The sequence below is a fragment of the Pelophylax lessonae genome (assembly GCF_965119305.1).
Source record: "Pelophylax lessonae genome assembly, chromosome: 3".
Lineage (NCBI taxonomy): Eukaryota > Metazoa > Chordata > Amphibia > Anura > Ranidae > Pelophylax > Pelophylax lessonae.
Genome location: NC_138770.1, coordinates 671515722 through 671538446, shown reverse-complemented (window position 1 = coordinate 671538446; position 22725 = coordinate 671515722).

Sequence of the window (22725 nt, the reverse complement as noted above, 5' to 3'; positions counted from 1 at the left end):
CAACAATCACCATTTTATTCTGCAGGGTCTCTGCTAAAAAAAAAATATATAAATGTTTGGGGGTTCTAACTACTTTTCTAGGAAAAATAAACTGATTTAACTTGCAAGCAACAAGTGTAGGAAAAAGGTTAAGTCTTTAAGAGGTTAAACTTCCTTCCTCCGGCAGAGGGAAAGAAAAGATACAATGTAATCATTTGTGTTTACAGTTCAGTGGGAGACTAATGCTGATAGGCTTTTGCGGGAGGCTCTTTTTTTTTTTTTTTTTTTGACAGCTGCTCCCTCACAGCTATGAAAAGAATCGAGCAAGTGTCATGTTAAGATCATCAGGGGGAGTGAATCGCGATCTCGATTCTGTTATGATTAATCGTGCAGCTCTACTGTACAGGAATGCTTTCTCCCCTTCTTCCCATCGTTAGCTCCGTGTGCAAACTGACTGGGGATCTGGGAGGAAGTGATGTTGCGTGCAGCATGGCTTGTGCGGCACCTCCTTGACTGAATACCCCTTCTTCATGGATTGGCTGAAGTTTACAGGAGAAGGCTTCCCCCTGCAACCCTGAAGCGGTATGTGGAACATTGGCACAGTGTGTGGGGAACAGAGCAGCCATCAAAAATGTGGGGGTCTCTTACACAACTTTAAGCCTGGGCACCCTGGGCCTGACCCCCTTTCACGACTTACATTAAGGTCCCCAATGTGCCCCCCCCCCACTTACATCAGAGTCCCCAGAGTTCCCCCCTACAACAGAGACTCCACTTTCATTAGAATCCCACAAGTCTTCCCTTACATTAATCAGGTATGTGGAAACCCCTACGCTATCACAGCAGGAATAAGATGAAAGAACAGGGATAGCAAAAACCAAGGAAAAACTGCAGCTCCTGGTTCAGCCTTGCCAAAACACTGAATAGCTATTAAAACAGTAAGATAATTAAGCTGCTTCCCATAGGCGTGTGCAGGAAGTGTGCCAGGTGTGCCCGGGCACACCCTAATCACCCAGTGAGGCGTAGATTCTCCCTACTGTCCAGGGCCCACTGCCCTACTGTCATCGTCCATGTTTTTATAAATTATTAAATGTTTGATCACATTAATTCATAACAGTGTGTGTGTGTCGGTTTGTATATATATATATATATATATATATATAAACTGTATATACACAAACACACATATGTTTGAGCTTTGGGGTGCACGCCCTAATGCAATAGGCTACGCACACCTATGCTGCTTCCCTCACATTAGTATTTCAAAGTCCTCCCCTTACATCAGGGTTTCCAAAGCCCCCCTGGTAGTGGCTTCACCCTAGGCAGCAGTGCACCCTAGGCAGCAGTGCACCCTAGGCGGCTGCCTAGTTCGCCTAGTGGTAGCACTGGCCCTGGATGCAAGTGGATCAAAGATGGCAGATGTTGCTGCAGTCGCGCAGAAAGAATTTTAGCAAAAAGTTTCAGGTCCACATTTAATAGAGAAATTGGTATATAACTCATATTGCGTAGGATCTTTACCTTTACCTTCTTTACCTTCTTTCGGTATGACCGAGATGAGGGCTTTCAAAGTTTCCATATGAAATGGGGTCGAGTCCCCCAGGCCATTAAACATATTGACAAGATAAGGTCCCAAACTAGGCAAGAGAAGCTTATTATATTGAATCGTAAAGCCGTCTGGGCCGAGGGCTTTGCCCCTCTTAGCCGAGTTCACCGCAGCCTGTAGTTCCTCTAACCTAATTGGTGCTTCCAATTCTTCCCATACCGAAGATGCAAAAACAGGGCATCCCAGAGATTACCAAGTAATCATCTATTGTAGACTGAGCAGGGGTGGTTAAATGTAGATTATACAAAGAAGAGTAATAATAATCGCTAAACGTCTGAGCTATTTGTTTAGGTAAAGTCATTTTCTTCCCGCCAGCTCCTAAAATCAATGGAATATGAGTTGCCGTTTGTTGATCATGCAACGCACGAGCGCACTAAATTAAGTGTTAATAAAAAAAAAAGATGTTCAGTAAGGTTGAGGTCAGGTATTGATGTTGGATGAGAAGACCTGCCTCACCATTAGCATTCCAATTCATCGCAAAGGTGTTTAGTAGGGTTTAGGTCAGGTTTCTCTGCAGTACACTCGAGTTCCTCCACACCAAACTAATAACACCATGTCTTTATGGAGCTGGCTTTGTACCAGTGGCGGCTGGTGCTCAAAATTTTTGGGGGGTGCAAACAGAAAAATGTAATAGGCATTGCTTTGCGGCATAAAACGCGGCAAAAAAATTGCATGACTTTGAGGTCACAAAAGTGTGAAAGGGGCCTTCAGTAATCAAAGTATAGTGTGCCCCTTTCAATGGAGAGTGACCAGCATGCCCCCTTCAATGCAGAGTGACCACAGCGTGCCCCCATCAATGCAGAGTGACCACAGTGTGCCTCCTTCAATGCAGAGTGACCACAGCGTGCCCCCATCAATGCAGAGTGACCACAGCGTGCCCCCAACAATGCAGAGTGACCACAGCGTGCCCCCAACAATGGAGAGTGACCACAGCGTGCCCCCAACAATGCAGAGTGACCACAGCGTGCCCCCATCAATGCAGAGTGACCACAGCGTGTCCCCATCAATGCAGAGTGACCACAGCGTGCCCCCATCAATGCAAAATGACCACAGCGTGCCCCCATCAATGCAGAGTGACCACAGCGTGCCCCCATCAATGCAGAGTGACCACAGAGTGCCCCCATCAATGCAGAGTGACTAGTGCACTTACCTGATGCAGCGGCGGCTTCTCCTCAGTCCTCCGCGTCACCCTCCTCCTCCTCCTTGGCCAATAGCAAAGGTTTGCCTTTCGGCCAATCAGGAAGCGGGTCTCGGACCCGCTTCCTGATTGGCCAGGAGGAGGATCCGTGTGACAATAGCGAATATTCATTCGCTATTGTCACACAATGCGTTGGCTCAGGGCACACTGCTCTGCGCCCCGGGTCCACCCTTTTCTGAAGCCTATTAGAGCCTCTGGCTCTAATCACGTGCTTCAGGAGAAAAAAAAAACTCATTGAACTCCATGCGTCCGGTGCCCCTGCATATAGATCAGGGGGCCAGACGCATGGATAGGGGGGGGGGGGCGGCGCCCCTGCGCCCCCAACGCACCGGTTACCACAAGGTTGGAAGAAGGCAATTTTGTCTACAATGTCTTTGTGTGATGGAGATTACCAGGAACCTTCACTGGAGACACCTGACCTCCATCATTTCGAAGGGGGTTGACATACTAGGTAGGTATTTACCCAACGAAATCCATTATCCCCCATGAATCAGTGTTTTACCTTCACCTAGAATGGCTCAGTTATCTACTATCCTATAGTCATCTTGCTGAATCTCACAACTGTTGGGGGGGCAGCTGCTAGCTTTATGTTAACTACTTGCAAACCACAGGCGTACCTTCATCAAAGTACCATGGAAAATCCCTTATAAAGTACACAGGGTCCCCTCCCCCAGCTTGGTTCTATACTCGGCAGTCATTGAGGCTGGCTGTCATTTGGAGAGTCTGCTCCCTGCAGTGGGTCCTGTGTAAAAAAAAGCTTACTGCATTGATACGTACATTGTAACTATTATTGATAAAGACATGGATGAGCGAGTTTGGGGTGGAGTAGCTAGACTGGCCTGCACAGAGTCCTGACCTCAACCCGATAGAACACCTTTGGGATGAATTAAAGTGCAGACTGCGAGCCAGGCCTTCTCATCCAACATCAGTGCCTGACCTCACAAATCTGCTTCAAGGTCAAACATTCCCATAGACACACTCCTAAACCTTGTGGACAGCCTTCCCAGAAGAGCTGAAGCTGTTATAGCTGCAAAGGGTGGGCCAACTCAATATTGAACTCTACAGACTAAGACTGGGATGCCATTAAAGTTCATGGGTGTGTAAAGGCAGGCGTCACAATACTTTTGGTAATATAGTGTGTATATATATTTATATATATATACCCCTTAGTTTTATACAGAACACTATTCTCAGAAGACCCATTTGCACAAAACACTCAATCAAAGGACCCCTTTATACAGAACACCCCCTCTCCCCCTCCTAGATTAACCTTTATACAGCCTACTCCCCTTAGATAATCCTTTTTACAGAGCACCCCACTTGGAGGCCCCCTTTACACAAGACATCCCTCTTAGGAGACCCCTTTATACAGAACAACCCCCTTAAATGACCCTATAGAGGACCTTTTTGTACAGAGCACCCTCCTTAGAAGACCCCTTTCTATAGGACACCCCTTTAGAAGACCCTATTACAGCCTTTTTCAACCAGAGTGCCCTGAAGTTTCTTCAGGGGTGCCTTGGCAAAATGCCTATAAATTGTCCAGAAATTGTATACAAGGTAGCGGGTGGAAGAAGCCGGCCTTTTAGTTACAGAAAGCCACAGGTTTTCATTGTGCAGCATTACAACCTTCGAGCAGCCAACCGCCTAATGACCAATGACATCATCAGTTGATAAGGATGTCAGTTGCCTGCATATCACCCTTGTTTTACCCTCCCTTGCCTCTCTCCATCAGCTTTGGGGTCACATTAGCTGAGTGATGGAGAAAAACTGAGGGAGAAGAGAAACATTGGAATACTAGTCAGTACCAATTTGCAAAAGTTTATTTGCTTTGGAAGAATAAATCACCTCTAACGATGGGTGTCCTACGTCTATTGATTTTGCTGCAATTTTATGTAAAACTATCAGAATCGTTTAACATTTCATAATGGGGCGCCTCAAGACTGTCCATAATTTTGAAGGGTGCCTTGAGTAACACTGCCCTATTATATAGAACACCCTTCCTAAAAGAGCCTTGTAGAGAACTTTCCACCATCTCCCAGCTTTCTGTATTGCTGATCTTTTTTCAGAACAGAAGTTGATGGAAGGTGTTTCACAATGGCCTAAATTGCAAGTTGAAGGCGGAGGGCGCCATCTAATGGTTACAACATGATAGTGGCTGCTCTTTGTGTGGCACTGGAATATTATACAGCATGGATATGACTTGTAGTTCTGTCTCGCCCTCTTTAGAACATTCATAATATATATCTTTAGGAGACCTTATACAGGACACTCCCCCCACCCCCACCCCCCCCTTCCCCAGAAAACCTTTTTATAGAGAGCACCCCATAAAAGACCCCTTTATACAGAATAGCCCTGTAGAAGACCCCTGTACACTTTATACAGAACAACCCTTGTAGATAACCCCTTTATACAGAACATTCTTTTGTTAAAGACCCCTATGTACAAAATACCCCCTTAGAAGACCCCTTTATACAGAACACCTCCCTTAGAAACCTTATACAAAGCATCTCATTGGAAGACCCATTTATGTAAAATGATCTTATACAGGACACCCCCCCCCCCAGAAGACCCTTTTATAGAGAACTCTGTACCTTATGTACACAATACCCCCTTAGAATACCTCCTTATACAGAACACTTCTCTTAGAAGAGTCTTTTATGCAGGGAACCTCCTTAGGCGACCCCTTTATAAAGAATTCTAGAGAATACCTCCCCTTAGAAATCCTCGTTATACAGGCTAACCACGTTGGCAGGGCCATCTTACTGAATGGGCACGCTGGACAGTTGCCCGGGGGCCCCACTTGCCCGGGGGGCCCCACCTGCCCAGCGACCCGGCCCCAGCCAAGCATTAGTCCCAATTCCTGCCACCGAACTTAGCAGGTGGCAAGCGCCTGTTGACCCTGCGCTGCTGTCAGGCCACTTGAGCTGTGGAGGGGGAGCCCACAACTGCAGGAATGCCTGTCCGCCTCCATGGGAACAGGCGCACACAGGACAGTCGAGTCTGACTCCCGTCCGTGTGTGTGATCACCGGACCCAGCCGCCCAACTTGGAAGCTGTCATTAGCCTGGCACTGCTGTACCAATAAATATTGCCTTATCGATAATTTGCATTTTTATTCTCGTGGGTGATTGTGTAGACGGGCCTCAGTGCACTGCATTGCCCGGGGCCCTTTAATGCTCTTAAGATGGCACTGCCCATTGGAAGACCCCTTATACTGAACATTCCACTTAGAAAACCTTTACATGAAGGATGCCCCTCTTAGAACATCCCTTATACACAACACCCCCCTTGGAAGACATTTTAATACGCCCCACCTCAGAAGACTTCTCTATGTAGAACACACACCTTAGAGGGCATCCTTTTGCAAAATATCCCCCTTAGAAAATCTCTTTATACAGAATACTCCACTTACAAGACCCCTTTTTAAAGAACACCTGTTTTTTTTTTTTTTTAAACAGAAAAATCTTTTATCGAGATAACCGGTACATGAACACGGTCCTGGCAGTGTCGTCAACAGAGAAAAAAAACATAAGTACATAATGCAAACATCAAAAGTAGATATAAGATATCTAGTAAGATACAATAAGTGAAATAGATATAAGCCTTAGAACAACATAGGGATAGAAATTCTATACCTGACTGCTAAAGTCGTGCGACATACGTAAGGGGAGGAGGGGAGGGGCAGACTGGCAACTTTCGGCCCAGGGGGCAAGTATAAACAGGAGGCCCATGGTGCAGCGACTCGGCCCCCCTCCCACTCTCCTTCTTCCCGTCCTCCTCCTGACTCCCATTCCAAACTGAAGCTCTGCTCCAAATACTCTCTACTTACCAGCTGAATCCGGGTTCCCCACCTGGCCAGCAGGGGGCGCTTGGGGGGAGCTGAGAAAGCTCGGTTGGGGCTGGCCGGGGGGAGGAGAGTCTCCAGTAGGACATGGAACCGGCCTCTGCTCAGACACAGTTTACACCACCCATGCTGGGGAGGGAGGCCTGCGCTCTGTCCTTGTCTTCATCCCGCACTCATTAGAACAGTGGCAGGGACTTTTTACTTCTCTTCACCAGAAATCCTTTAGGCGTGTCTGTGGCAGAAGCAGTGCAGCCTTTTCATGGGGCATCAAAGCGGCCAAGGGGGCAATTGCCTCCCTGCCCCGTGGCCCAATCCTCCCCTGGAGGAGGGGGTGCAAGGATAAAGAAAAACAGAAGGAAGAAGAGAGAGGAAGGATAAATCCCCAAATCTAGGAGAGGGATAAAAAAGGAATAAAAAAAGGGGGAGGGATACGCAGTAAAACCAACATAGCAATCACCAAACATAGATACCCAACTGATGAGCAACAGTAAGTGCTCAACATTAGCGGCATGGATAAGTTACATTCATTTCATCAAGCTGCCCCTGAACCCCAGGAATCTATCCAGGCTGGCCAAATTTTTTCAAACTTCTTAGGCACTTCCAGTTAACCACTTAAGCCCCGGAAGATTTTACCCCCTTCCTGACCAGGGGGTTTTTTGCGATTTTTTACTGCGTGACCTTAACGGACAATTGTGCGGTTGTGCGACGCTGTACCTAAACGAATTTGACGTCCTTTTTTCCCCACAAACAGAGCTTTCTTTTGGTGGTATTTGATCACCTGTGTGATTTTTTGATCATGCGCTATAAACAAAAAAAGAGCGACAATTTTGCAAAATTACCAATATTTTTCACATTTTTTTATATGAAATTCCCCCCAAAAAAATGTAAAAATCAAAATTTTTTAACATTTTAGGCCAATTTTTTTTTTTTACCATATGTTTGGCAAAAAAAAATCACAAAAAGCGTATTTTAATTGGTTTGTGCAAAAGTTATCGCGTTTACTAACAAAGGGAAAGATTTTTGTTATTTTTTTTGTTTTTTTTTTAACGCGTAATGGCGGCGATCTGCGATTTTTTTTTGCAGGACTGCGACATTGCGGCGGACAGATCGGACCCTTGACTGACATTTTTGACACTTTTGGGGTTACCAGTGACATTACTACAGTAATCAGTGCTATAAATATGCACTGTTACTGTAAAAATGATACTGGCAGTGAAGGGGTTAACTTTTTTTTGAGAGGGAGGGGTTAAGTGTGTCCCTAGGGGCGTGTTTCTAACTGTGATTGGCTGTGGCTTGATGTGTATGAACAGTGATCAACGGTCCTACATAGTAGAACCGTATGATCACTATTCTTACACAGGGGAGAATGACAAGCGGCTTTGTTTACATTAGCCGTCTGCCTTTCTCCCGGTGTAACGGACGATCGCGAGTGCCTGGCGGACATCGGGTCCGCTGGGCACATGCGCGGGAGAGTCCGTGGAGCCTCCCTAGAGCCTCACAGGCTAGCGACATAGCCCTACGTCGCTTTGCCTGTGAGGGGCTGACCGCTGCCGTAAATAGTCGTGCGGCGGTCGGCAAGTGGTTAAGGTAGGTAAGTTTGTACAAAGATAACGCCTGATTCACAGCAGAGAGCCAGAAAGTAACTGTAGGAGGCTGAGAGGATTTCCAGTATAAGAGTTTCTCCCTGCGTGCGTAAAATGAAGTATAACAAATAAAGAGCTTAACATATCTACTCATATGAGAGTCATCAAAAATATTTAGCAATAGAACCTTGGGGTCCAATCCAAGAGTCAAATCACACACCGAGTTACCATCAGACACCACCTGGGACCAGAACATCTGTAAGGATGCACAAGACCACACCATATGGAAGAATGAGGCCTCCAAGGTCTGACATCTTGGGCAGGAAGAGGAAACAGATGGATAAATGGTTGCCAAGCGCTGGGGGGTATAATATACCCTATGGAGGAACTTGAGTTGGACAAGTCTATCCCTGACTGGGATCATAACACTAGTTTTAAAATATCCCTTTACACCTTCCCTTCTTCCTTAGAGAACCCTTCTTTAGCACCTTCCTTATGTAGCACCCTCCTAGGTAGGTGCTAGTGAGGACATGGCTCGGTTTGGCGGGGGGTGGGTGTAGCACCCTCCTAGGTAGGTGCTAGTGAGGACATGGCTCGGTTTGGCGGGGGGGGGGGTGAGTGTAGCACCCTCCTAGGTAGGTGCTAGTGAGAGAATATAGTTTTGAGCTCTGTCTGCTTACCAGAGGGGCTGCAGGTAAATCTATATTGTTCTCTGCCTACCAGAGAGCAGGATCTGTTAGTGAGGTCTGCTCATTGTGCTCATTATGCGATTCATTCAGTCTACAGAGTGTTTCACGCTGGTCCAATAGGGAGGCATGTTGGAGAGTGGGAGGAAACCTGAAGAATGGGTGCATGGTCTTTTGATACAGTCCTGATGATTGGCAGAGGGCAGGTGCATGTTGGGATACTGTATAAAAGCTAGGAGCACATGTGCTCGTGGTCTTTCATTGGGGAGTGGAGTCCCGGAGGGAGGGGGCGGCTGCCTCCTCCTCTGTAGAGGTGCCATGCGGCCTCAGGAGGTCGTTCTGAGGATCGGAGGAGTGGTCGAGAGAAGCTGAACCCAGAGGTCCAGGGAAGCTGACTGAGAGAGGAGACACTGGAGGTCCTGTTTCTGCAGTATTGTGAGTACAGGGACTCGTGTTCAGGGGAACTGACTGACTTGAGGGGGGCCACCCCTGCTCCTAGGACAGTCAGTGGACGGGTGTCAGCTGAAAGGGGATGATAGTGAGAGTGTCCTGAAGATAAGATATCAATCCCCAAGTCATTTTATCAGAGAGTGAAGAGAGCAAGAGACTTAATCCCATCTACACTTGTGGCAGTGTGGATTAACGGCCTGGCCATTCCTAAGTACTAAGGAAGTTCTGAAAGTAGAAGTCCTCATCTATGTGAATAGTTCCATTGGAGTAACCCACTATTCCCTTCTCCTATCCCAATTATCAATAAACAACAAAAAACCAACACCCCCTAGACTGTTTATTTCTGTGAAGAGCCAATAGGAGCCAGGAGGGATTCATGAACTTTATCTACTTATAACCATGTGGTGGTAACTAGGGGAGCCCGCAAAGTCAATATCCAGCAGTCCCTACAGGGGGGGGGGGGGGGCAGTGCTACACTTAGACAACCCTTTAGAAGACATTTGTATAGAGAATATCCGCTTAGAGGACCCCTGTATACAAAACACCCCCTTAGAGGACCCCTTTATACAGAATACCCCCTTAGAGGACCCCTGTATACAAAACACCCCCTTAGAGGACCCCTTTATACAGAATACCCCCTTAGAGGACCCCTGTATACAAAACACCCCCTTAGAGGACCCCTTTATACAGAATACCCCCTTAGAGGACCCCTGTATACAAAACACCCCCTTAGAGGACCCCTTTATACAGAATGCCCCCTTAGAGGACCCCTTTATACAGAATACCCCCTTAGAGGACCCCTGTATATAAAACACCCCCTTAGAGGACCCCTTTATACATAATACCCCCTTAGAGGACCCCTTTATACAGAATACCCCCTTAGAGGACCCCTTTATACAGAATACCCCCTTAGAAGAGCCCTTTATACAGAACAACGCCTTAGAGGACCCCCTTTATACAGAACACCCCCAGCTTCTTGTATTTCTGATCTCTTTCCTGTGCAGAAGTTGGTGGATTTACCTTCTCCTGAATGGCAAGGTGATGGCAGAGGGCGCCATCTACATTAGGCAGTGACTGCTCCTTTTGGGTTTTCAGAACACTTTACATCACAGATGTGAGGACAGTAATGAGAAAATGCAAAAAAATACACTGCCTGCCATGCTGGATCTTGTAGTTTCTTTTCAAGCCTGCCATCCAGACAACTTCAGAATGCAATGCAAGCTTGTTACCTTAACAACAAAGTGATCATTTTCATCAAAATTCTTACACTTTTAATTGACAGATCTTCCAGGCCTCCAGTTTATCTTCCTGCCCCAGAGCAGCATGTCCCAAAGGATTTCTAGAGTGTACAGGAGGTGAAAGGAGAAGCACCTTGGCTGGGATTTCCATGACTTTCCACTAATAGGGGAGACACTACTGAGCCGGCAGCATATGGCAGGGGTCAGAGGAAATCCTGTTAGGAGGATATGTCTAATTGATGACTAACACTGAGTAGGTCTTCCTATAGTCCTGATCCCTATAGTCAGGGGATCACTCAGGAGGTGGCAGGGAGGTTCCCTGAGCATCAGTGTGAACAAGGTGCTACAGGCAGTCATTTCCAGTTGTCACCATTTCTCCACAATTATAACAGCTGTGCTACTTCTTAGAGTTCATCACCTGCTCCCAATTATGGAAGACTGGAAATGGGCTCTTTCTCCAAATTAGTACAGCACTGTTGGGCTTTGTTGATGGACTAGAGTAGGGGTCCCCAACCCCCAGGCCGTGGACCGGTGGTGGACAGTGACCGGCTGGGAGCGGGGCTGCGCATTGGGGTTTGGCAGCAGGCAGAGCAAGCCCCACAAAAGGATGCCCGCTCTCCTCCTAGCACCGCTACTCCCTTCCCGTCAGTGCAGGATATAATAGCACTAGTGAGACACAGGCTGCACTAAAATTGTGCTAAAATAGTGGATCAGGACACAGAATGACTCTTGCAAGGACCATCAGGCAGAACAAAGGGGGAATTAGACTGTTGAAACAATGCTGTAGACTCTTTAGATAAACTCGAACAGCTTGAACAACGTCCAAAGAGTGAAGCACCTCCTCAGAATGCTTAGGATTAGGACAAAAAGATGGCAACGCAATGTCCGGATTCATGTGGAATGAAGAATGGTAAGAAAGAGGTTCAAGGCTTCAACACCATAATATTCTGGTGAAGAACCAGGAAAGGTTCCTTGCAGGTGAGCTCAGACAAAGCAATCAAAGAGACAACCCTGCGTGAACAGAGCAGTTCTAAAGGAAAAGCCTGCAAAACAGACCAGTCAAAATGAAGATCCCAAGGAGGTCACACAGACGGAACACTGCGTGTGACACCGAGCACAAAGGCTTTTACGAAGGAATGAGGCGCAACGGGCCTCTGAAACAGAATGGCCAAGGCCGAGATCTCTCCCTCAATGGTACTTAACCACTTAGCTACCACCCTATAAAAGTTTTACTGCTACAGGGCGGCAGCTGTGCATCAGATCACGTTGATCCTGCACTTTCGCTTGCAGGCCGCCGGGGGGGGGGGGGGAGACGAACAGAAGCCAATCTGCAGGTGCCAGGCCCTCAATGTTCTCCGGCAACCCCTGATCGCCGGTAAACTACACTGAATAGCCTATGTAAACAAGGCAGATCACAGTTCTGACAGGGGGGAAGGCATGGATTCTGTGATCCTGCAAAGCAGGGACTAGAATCCATGTCTTCCCCTAGTGAAAGCAGCACACATAGTAAACAAAAACACTGGCTAGGCACACATTTAACCCTTTTGATCGCCCTAGATGTTTAACCCCTTCCCAGCCAGTGTCATTAGTGACAGTGAAAGTGCATATTTTTATCACTGCTCACTGTATTAGTGTCTCTGCTTCCCGCAAAGTGTCAAAAGTGTCAGTGTTCGATTGTCCGCAACAATATCGCAGTCCCGCTATAAGTTGCTGTAGAATCACTCCTATCCCTCAGGCCTTGGGCATTAATGTCCTCATAGCCAGCAACCATAAAGCAGGACAGAAAATTAGACCTTGCGACAAATCTGATCCGAAAGAGCCCACGACTCATCTGCCAAGCAGTGTTCATTTCGTAGATGAAAACATTTGTCAAAATTTTCGTTAGCAGCATATTTCCAGTGACGAAAACTAAACAAAAATGACCCCACATTTTTGTCAATGAACGAAAACGGAATAAAAATGTGAGGGAGGGACGTTTACCCACGTGATCCTCCAGGTTCCTCGGAGCGCTGCCTGTAAAACCCATGAGTGTTTCCCCTCCCAGCAAGTAAGGTAGCGACCATAGAGTGCTTAGGTGGTGTGTTGTGCTTAGCGCTGTGCGCAGCATTACAGGCCTCCTCAGACCATCGTTCAGAGCACTGTGTGCAGCATTACAGGCCTCCTCAGACCACCATCCAGAGCGCTGTGCGCAGCATTACAGGCCTCCTCAGACCACGTCCAGAGCACTGTATGCAGCATTACAGGCCTCCTCAGACTACAGTCCAGAGCACTGTGTGCAGCATTACAGGCCCCCTCAGACCACATCCAGAGCACTGTGTGCAGCATTACAGGCCCCCTCAGACCACGTCCAGAGCACTGTGCACAGCATTACAGGCCCCCTCAGACCACGTCCAGAGCACTGTGTGCAGCATTACAGGCCTCCTTAGACCACCGTCCAGAGCAGTTTGTGCAGCATTAGAGGCCTCCTCAGACCACCGTCCTGAATACTGTGTGCAGCATTACAGGCTTCCTCAGACCACCGTCCAGAGCACTGTGTGCAGCATTACAGGTCTCCTCAGACCACTGTCCAGAGCACTGTATGCAGCATTACAGGCTTCCTCAGACCACTGTCCAGAGCACTGTGTGCAGCATTACAGGCCTCCTCAGACCACCATCCAGAGCACTGTGCGCAGCATTACAGGCCTCCTCAGACCACCGTCCAGAGAACTATGTGAAGCATTACAGCCCTCCTCAGACCACCGTCCAGAGAACTTTGTGCAGCATTACAGGCCTCCTCAGAGCACTGTGTGCAGCATTAAAGGCCTCCTCAGACCACTGTCCAGAGCACTGTGTGCATTACAGGCCACCTCAGACCACCATCCAGAGCACTGTGTGCAGAATTATAGACCTCCTAAGTACACCGTCCAGAGCACTGTGCGTAGCATTACAAGTCTCTTCAGACCACTGTGCAGCATTACAGACCTCCTCAGACCACCGTCCAGAGGAATGTTTATATTACAAGCCACCTCAGACCACTGTCCAGAGCAATGTGCGCAGCATTACAGGCCTCCTTAGACCACTGTCCAGAACACTGCGTGCAGCATTACAGGCCTCCTCAGACCACCGTCCAGAGCACTGTGTGCAGCATTACAGGCCTCCTCAGACCACCGTCCAGAGCACTGTGCATAGCATTACAGGTCCCCTCATACCACTGTGCAGCATTATAGGCCTCCTCAGTCCACCGTCCAAAACACTGTGTGTACTGTATTAAAGGCAACCTCAGACCACCGTCCAGAGCACTTTGTGCAGCATTACAGGTCTCCTCAGACCACCGTCCAGAGCACTGTGCGCAGCTTTACAGGCCTCCTCAGACTACCGTCCAGAGCATTTTGTGCAGCATTACAGGCCTCCTCAGACCACCATCCAGAGCACTGTGCGCAGTATTACAGGTCTCCTTTAGACCACTCCAAGATGTCAAAGCCATGCAACACTGTAGGAAAAAACCACACACCCATGAAAAAAATCAGGCGCCAATGTAGGGGACATATAGACCAATCGATCCTTAAAAAAAGAGTCCACAGCTGCTAGAGATTGCTTGGAGGGGGAACAGAAACAGCAGCAAAAAAAAGCTCTATGAAAGTGCGTAGGACTCTGTATGTATCAATACACTGATAATGAACTGGGCAGGAGGAGCCTTGATCGGGCTGGTGTGTCAGGTTTTTTGGATTCTTTTCCAGGACTGGGAAACGGCAGTTCTCTGGTGTGTTTGGCAGAGGACATTACTGCAGATGAGGTGGATAAGGCTATTGATAAGCTAAGCTTGCCATTAACCAGTTGCCACAGTTTTACTGCAGCAAGGTGGCTCGGCTGCGCGAACCAGCGTAACTGTACGATGGGCACGCCGGGGGTAGGGGGCGCGCATGTGTGCCCACCGTCCCTGCATTGTACTGATTCGGTTCAGAACTGATCAGTCATCAGGTCCAAGCCAAAGATTTTTGGCCTGGACCTAGTGATCGGTTCTGACCAATTACAGAATGTCCTGATGTGTAATGTAAACACAGGCACTGGAAATGATGCAATCTTCTCTCCTGGAGCCCTTTTCGGTTCCAGCGTGAGAGAAGAGAACATCAGACAGTGAGTACACAAGCACTACACTGACACCAGTACACATAGGCACATTTTCACCCCCTGATCACCTCCCCCCCCCCCAGTTAACTCTTTCACTCCCTGTCAGAGTAACACTATATACAGTATACAAATAATTTACTGATCACTGTATTAGTGTCACTTGTGACGCAAGTTAGTGTGAGAGGCAGATAGTGGTAGTTTAGCGGCAGTCCCAGATAGGTTTTGGGTACCCGCCATATATCCCCTAATAAAGATTTAACCCCCTGATCACCCTAAGTTAACCCCTTCATTGCCCTGTCACAGTGTCACTATTATAGAGTAAAATAGTGCCGCGCAACCTTTTAGCTATTGCCACTGTTATAGTGTACAGATCTTTTTCTGATCACTGCATTAGTGTCACAGGTGAAATCAGTTAGCGTTAATGTTAGTTAGCGTCAATCCAGGGCAGCGTCAGATTGCCCGCCGCATAGTTAGTAATACATTTACCTCTTTAATTGCCAGTGACACACACACACACACACTAAATACCTCCATTACTGGTATAGTGTCTGAACGGATCAATATCTTTGATCTGATCAGAACTATACTAGCGTCCCCAATAGTTTTGTATGGTGTTCCAAAAATGCAGCGTTAGCAGGATTAGCCCCCAACAACTGCCAGCACCTGCCTTTAGCCCCTCCGCGCCCCCCCCCCCCCCCAAGAAGTGCAGTATCAGCAGATTACTGTCACTTCCAATATACAGCATACTAAACTGCAGCGTTAGCAGAGTCAGGCCTGATCTCCGCTAGCACTAGCAGTTACATTTTTTGGTAGCGGTTCAAACAGTCCTTGACAACCAGGTGCTTTTTTACCTGTGAGTCACACTAGGTACCTATAATTTTTTGTCCAAACAGAGGTACACTAGTGAAGAGGCCTACAGGATACTGACCATGACAGATGAGCGATGGGGAAGCCTCGCTGTCAGAATCAGGCTCAGTATTCGAACCTGTAGAGAGCAGCGGCACCCTGACAGATAACTCTGATGATGGAGTAGTGGTCCCTGCTAAGATCAGGTGTACCCGACCCTGTTCTTCTGTTGCTGAGGTGCAGCAATCGGTACTAGTGCCGCTCAACCTTCTGGTGAACTGGCAAGCACCAGCGGCCTAGTACATCCTGGTCATAGTCAAACTAGCACTGCAGTAACACTTGGTGACGTGGCGAGTCCCATAAGTGCAGTTCAAGCTGGTGCGGTGGCTGGCACAAGTAGTGTCCCTCAGCCACCAAGAATTTGAAGACAGTGTTCTTTCTAATGTGCTTGCAAATCCTGATTGGGAGCCCACCACTTCTGCAGCGCCCATACTTCCCCCATTCACTGGCCAACCCGGAAATTCAGGTGGAAACAGCCAATTTTACTTCCCTTGATATTCAAAAGCTGTTTTTCATGGAAGAGCTGTTCAGATCTATTGTGGACCAAAGCAATTTATATGCCAATCAATTTATCAGCACAAATCCAAATTTGACCTTTGCCAGAGAATTTGCATGAAAACGTATAACTGTTTCCTGAATTAAAAACCTTTCTGGGCCTTTCCCTCATCATGGGCATTACTAAAAACAGCGAGTTGCGGTCATATTGGTCCACTGGCCCAATTCATTATATGCCCATGTTCTCTGCTGCTATGGCCAGGGCTTGATACAAGCAAATATTTTGGTTCATGCATGGTTCATCAATGACAATGAACACTGTCGTCCTTGGGGTGACCCTGGATATGATCGGCTACACAAATTTTAGCCCCTCGCAAATCACTTCAGCCAGAAGTTTGCAGGCTTGAATACGCCGCAACAAGCTGTCTGCGTTGATGAGTCCCTGATTACATTTTCTGGCAGCCTTGTTTTCAAAAGGTTTCTCCCCAGCAAGCGTGCCAGATATGGGGTCAAGATGTAAAGTATCTCACAAAAGTGAGCACACCCATCACATTTTTGTAAATATTTTATTAAAACTTTTCATGTAACAACACTGAAGAAATGACACTTTGCTACAATGTAAAGTAGTGAGTGTACAGCTTGTATAACAGTGTAAATTTGCTGTCCCCTCAAAATAACTCAACACACAGCCATTAATGTCTAAACCGCTGGCAACAAAAGTGAGTACACCCCTAAGTGAAAATGTCCAAATTGGGGCCAATTAGCCATTTTCCCTCCCCAGTGTCATGTGACTCGTTAGTGTTACAAAGTCTCAGGTGTGAATGGGGAGCAGGTGTGTTAAATTTGGTGTTATCGCTCTCACTCTCTCATACTGGTCACTGGAAGTTCAACATGGCACCTCATGGCAAAGAACTCTCTGAGGATCTGAAAAAAAAGAATTGTTGATCTACATAAAGATGGCCTAGGCTATAAGAAGATTGCCAAGACCATGAAACTGAGCTGCAGCACAGTGGCCAAGACCATATAGCGGTTTAACAGGAGACGTTCCACTCAGAACAGGCCTCGCCATGGTCAACCAAAGAAGTTGAGTTACATAGTTACATAGTTGGTGAGGTTGAAAAAAAGACATCAGTCCATCCAGTTCAACCGAAGATGTGTGTGTGTGTGCGTTTACTGTTAACCGTACATTGTATACCCCTGTATGTTGTGGTCTTTAAGGTGCCCATCTAATAGTTTTTTAAAACTGTCGATGCTCCCTGCTGATACGACTTCTTGTGGAAGAGAATTCCACATCCTTACCGCTCTTACAGTAAAGAACCCCTTACGTAGTTTAAGGTTAAACCACTTTTGTTCTAGTTTTAGTGAGTGGCCACGTGTCTTATTGAATTCCCTTCCTCTGAATAGTTTGTTCCTTATGCTAGGGTCACCGGTATTTGTACATTGATATCATATCCCCCCTCAATCGTCTCTTCTCCAGAGAGAATAGGTTCAATGCTTGTAGTCTTTCCTCATTGTTAATGTCTTCCATTCCCCTAATTATTTTTGTTGCCCTTCTCTGGTCTCCAGTTCCAGCACATCCTTTCTAAGGATCGGTGCCCAGAATTGGACGGCATTTTCAAGATGTGGCCGTACCAGAGTCTTGTAAAGTGGGAGAATAATCTCTTTATTTCTGGAGTAAAACCTCCTTTTTTTTTTTTATACATGCCAGTATTCTGTTGGCTTTGCTTGCAGAGGCTTGGCATTGCATGCCACTGCCAAGCCTGTTGTCCACTAGGACCCCCAGGTCCTTTTCCATCTTAGATTCACCCAGAGGTTCCCCCCCTAGCGAGTAACTTTCTGACACCCAAGTGCATTACCTTTTTCAACATTAAACCTCATCTACCATGTAGTTGCCCACCCCATTATTTTGTTCAGGTCTGCTTGTAAGGTTTCCACATCCTGTATAGGTGATATTGGCCTCCTTAGCTTAGTATCGTCTTTAAATACCAAGATTGTGCTGGATAACCCATCCTCTAGGTCGTTTATGAATAAATGAAACAGTATTGGTCCCAGGACAGATCCTTGGGGGACCCCACTTTCCACACCCGCCCAATCCGAGTTTTCCCTTTTATCACCACCCTCTGTACTCTCCCCTGGAGCCAGTTCTCAATCCAGGTACCCACCCTATGGTTCATACCCACATACCTTAGTTTGTACAGTAAGCGTTTGTGGGGAAATGTGTCAAATGCCTTTGCAAAGTCCAGATACACCACATCCACAGGCTTACCTTTATCTAGGTGGCAGCTCACTTCTTCATAGGAGGTTAATAGATTGGTCTGGCAAGTACGATTTTTCATGAATCCATTCTGATTACTACTAATATTACCGTTTTCATTACTAAAGTCTTGTATATAGTCCCTTAGCATCGCCTCCAAAATTTTGCAGACTACTGATGTTAGGCTAACTTGCCTATAGCTCCCTGGGATATATTTTGGCCCTTTTTTAAACATTGGTACCATGTTGGCTTTTTTTCAATCAGCTGGCACCATACCCGTCTGTAGACTATCCCTAGAGATCAAGAACAATGATCTGGCTATCTCCTGGCTGAGTTCTTTAAGAACCCTCGGGTGCAAGCCATCCGGTCCCAGGGATTTATTTGTTAAGTTTTTCAAGTTTAGTTCTAAGTCTCACATTCACGTGCTCACAATCATATCCAGAGGTTGTCTTTGGGAAATAGACGTATGAGTGCTGCCAAGGATGAAGGGGTGGGGGGGGGTCAGCTTGTCAGTGCTCAGACCATACGCCACACACTGCATCAAATTGGTCTGCATGGCTGTCGTCCCAGAAGGAAGCCTCTTCTAAAGATGATGCACAAGAAAGCCTGCAACAGTTTGCTGAAGACAAGCAGACTAAGGACATGGATATCTGGAACCATGTCATGTGGTCCGATGAGACCAAGATCAGCTTATTTGGTTCAGATGGTGTCAAGCGTGTGTGGCGGCAACCAGTTGAGTACAAAGACAAGTGTGTCTTGCCTACAGTCAAGCATGGTGGTGGGAGTGTCATGGTCTGGGGCTGCATTAGTGCTGCCGCCACTGGGGAGCTACTGTTCATTGAGGGAACCATGAATGCCAACATGTACTGTGACATACTGAAGCAGAGCATAATCTCCTACTTTTGGAGACTGGGCCGCAGGGCAGTATTCCAACATGATAACGACCCCAAACACACCTCCAAGACGACCACTGCCTTGCTAAAAAAAAAGCTGAGGGTACAGGTAATGGGCTGGCCAAGCATGTCTCCAGACCTAAACCCTACTGAGCATCTGTGGGGCATCCCCAAACAGAAGGTGGAGGAGCACAAGGTCTCTAACATCCAACAGCTCTGTGATGTCATCATGGAGGAGTGGAAGAGGACTCCAGTGGCAACCTGTGAAGCTCTGGTGAACTTCATGGCCAAGAGGGTAAGACAGTGCTGGAAAATAATGGTATTTACAGTTATACAAGCTGTACACTCATTTCTTTACATTGTAGCAAGGTGTAATTTCTTCAGTGTTGTCACATGAATATATATATATATATATATATATATAAAATAAAATGTGAGGCGTGCACTCACTTTTGTGAGATACTGTATAAGCTCTGATATAAAATGGGTGATTTCTTTTCTTGGTACATTTGTCAGTCTCTTTTCCCTCACTATTCGGTTTGTTTCACATTTGGGTCACTCAGCCCCTCACATTCAAACTCTATTACACCATTCTTCTTTGGTTTTAACCCCCCCCCCCCCCACTGCAGTACCTACCTCTATTCTATATATCCATACCTACTAAGCAGCATTACAATATAACATACTCCTTACTCTATACAATTTTATATTGTATGATATATATTTATATTGTTATATTACTCATGGATATTTCCTTTTGCTGCTTACATGGAACATTTTTACTCCATCCATTCTGGTAATACTCTTCACTGTTTACAAGCTTACTTCTTTTCATATATTTTCACATCACAAACAACCGGGTGATTTCTTTTCTTCTTGGCACTTTTGTCTGAAGATCGCACCATGTCACGCTCCCGTCCGGTTACTCTCAGGATTGGGGTCTTTACTCCTCACTATTTGGCTTCTTTCACACTTGGGCCATTCAGCCCCTCACATTCAAAATTCGATCACACTATTCTCCTTTGGATCTAACCCCCCCCCCCCGCCCCTACTGCATTACTTACCTCTATTTCATACATCTATACCTAGTAAGCAGCATTACAATATAATACACTCCTTACTCATACAATTTTATATTGTTATATTACTCATGGATATTGCCTTTTGCTGCTTACACGGAACATTTCTACTTCATTCATTTCAGCCCACACTCTCCGGTGCGAGGCACCCTCATCCCCTGAGCGATACCTGGTGCCATGTCTCACCCCTTATGTCAGCACCCACTCAATTTGTAACATAAGTTTTGTTCTAAGGGGGGTCTCCTTTCTCTCTTGTCCAGTTTTCATTCAATACCATTGTTGCCATTCCTTTACATGCAGATATATTTTTTGTAGATATGAACTAGACATCTACTCCTGATGAAGTGGCATAAGTCCACAAAACGCGTCAAGTCAATTGATGTCATGATCTTGTTACACCATTCTACCATTTTAGTTTACCATTGCTATGTTTTTATCCAATCAATTGTAATATCCTTGCCCAATGTCTATTGATTTAATAAATATTGGATTTGAGGACCATTGTACTCAAGTTTGTTATACCTTGAAGATATTTTGCTGTATCCAACTATGTACTTTTATGACAATGCCTATCATCTGCTGTCTTTAATAAATGTATAATTTTGATCCTGATAGCCTGGTCATGTCTTTCATCTAAAGTCCCGACCCTTCTCTTATATTCGATTGAATAGGGATGGAGACCCTCGGCATATCCTACCACGGGTCTCACTCAAAGTCCCAAACTTCCCCCCTCTTCGGTAACTGTATAAGCTCTGCGACAGGGCAACAGGCTATACATGTAGTTTCTGGATTTACAAGGGAAAGATACCACTGTGGAGCCCCCCAACTGCCCAGACTACATAGGGAGCAGCAGCAAGATTGTTTGAGACTTGGTGTCAAACCTTATTCGGAAAGGGAGTACCATTTATACGTGGACAATTACTACACAAGTGTACCACTTTAGTCACCTTTTTGATTCTGGAATTGGCACCGTGCAACCTAACCGCCGGGACTTCCCCCAACAGCTTGTAGATGCCCAATGTAGACAGGGAGAGAGAGCCTGCTTAAGTGTAATAAATTGCTTGCAGTGAAGTGGAGGGACACAGGTTTTAGTTCTGTTCTCCATTCACGCAGATACAACTGTCCAAACTGCAACAGTGGCTGGTGTTAAGCCCCTCTCTGTCCACAAATACCTTAACATGGGAGAGGTGGACTTCAACGACCAGATGGGGGCCATACTTCGTTGCCCGTAATGCCAGACTCTGGTACAAAAAAAAAAAAAAGTCTGTATATTTATTCAGATTGGCTCTGGTGAACGCTTGTGCACTATACAAAGTGTCAGGAAGAAGTGGATCCTTCCTAAAATTCCAGGAAGAGATCACAGCTCTTCTGTATCAAGGTGCTGTGGCCCAAATTCACAACCCAGATGCAGTGAGGGCTGCTTGAGAGGCATTTTCCAGATGTCCTCCTAGTACCCCTACCCAAAGAGCACCCCCCAAAGAGCACCATAAAGATGTTGTGTCTGTAGATTACATGGATATAAGTGTGACACCTGCTATTTTTGTCCCTTCTGTCCTGGACAACCAGGTGTCTGCACCAGGGACTGTTACCATCCCAACCACACACTAGTAGAGTATTAGTATAGGGTACAGCACAGTCTAGGGCACTTACACACAGGGTCTCAAAAGATTGTTAGATGGCTTTTGCATTTTGAGAAACCCTAGAACATTTAAAAGTTTTTTTACAGTTACAAAAGTATAAGAAACCCCCCAAAATATAAGCCCAAATAGGTTTAGGGTCTCAATAAAACAACTACCTGGGACTCCCTCTAGCTACTACTGTCTCACACCAACTTGCGTCACAAGTGACACCAATACAGTGATAGGTAAATTATCTGCATATGGTAAATTATCTGCATATAGTGACACTAACAGGGAGTGAAAGGGTTAAATGTGTGCCTGTGTACTCACTGTAGATGCTCTCTTCACACTGGAACCAAAAAGGGCTCCAGGAGAGAAGATTGCATCATTTCCTGTGTTTACATTACACAGGCCGTTCTGCAATTGGTCGGAACTGATCACCAGGTCCAAAAAAACATTAGTCTGGACCTGATGAGTGATCTGGTCTGAATATTGCAGGGACAGCAAGCGCACCCCCCCCCAACCAACGTAGTTACATTGGTTCGTGCAGCCGAGTCACCTTGCTGCAGTGAATCTGCAGTGGGCAGCAACAGTTTTGGGGGGGGGGGGGGATTCCAGCTGTAAACAGTTACAGCAATGGCTCCAGGCATCAGAAATCTGAAGAAATGCTGTGCCAGTTTGGATCTGGTCCAGATTTGCAATCTTATGCTGGGGCAAAGGCATCTGAAAGGACACTGGGTGCCAAGCTTCAACTGGAAGGTGTTGCAGGATGTAGGGCAGGGCAACACAAATTCC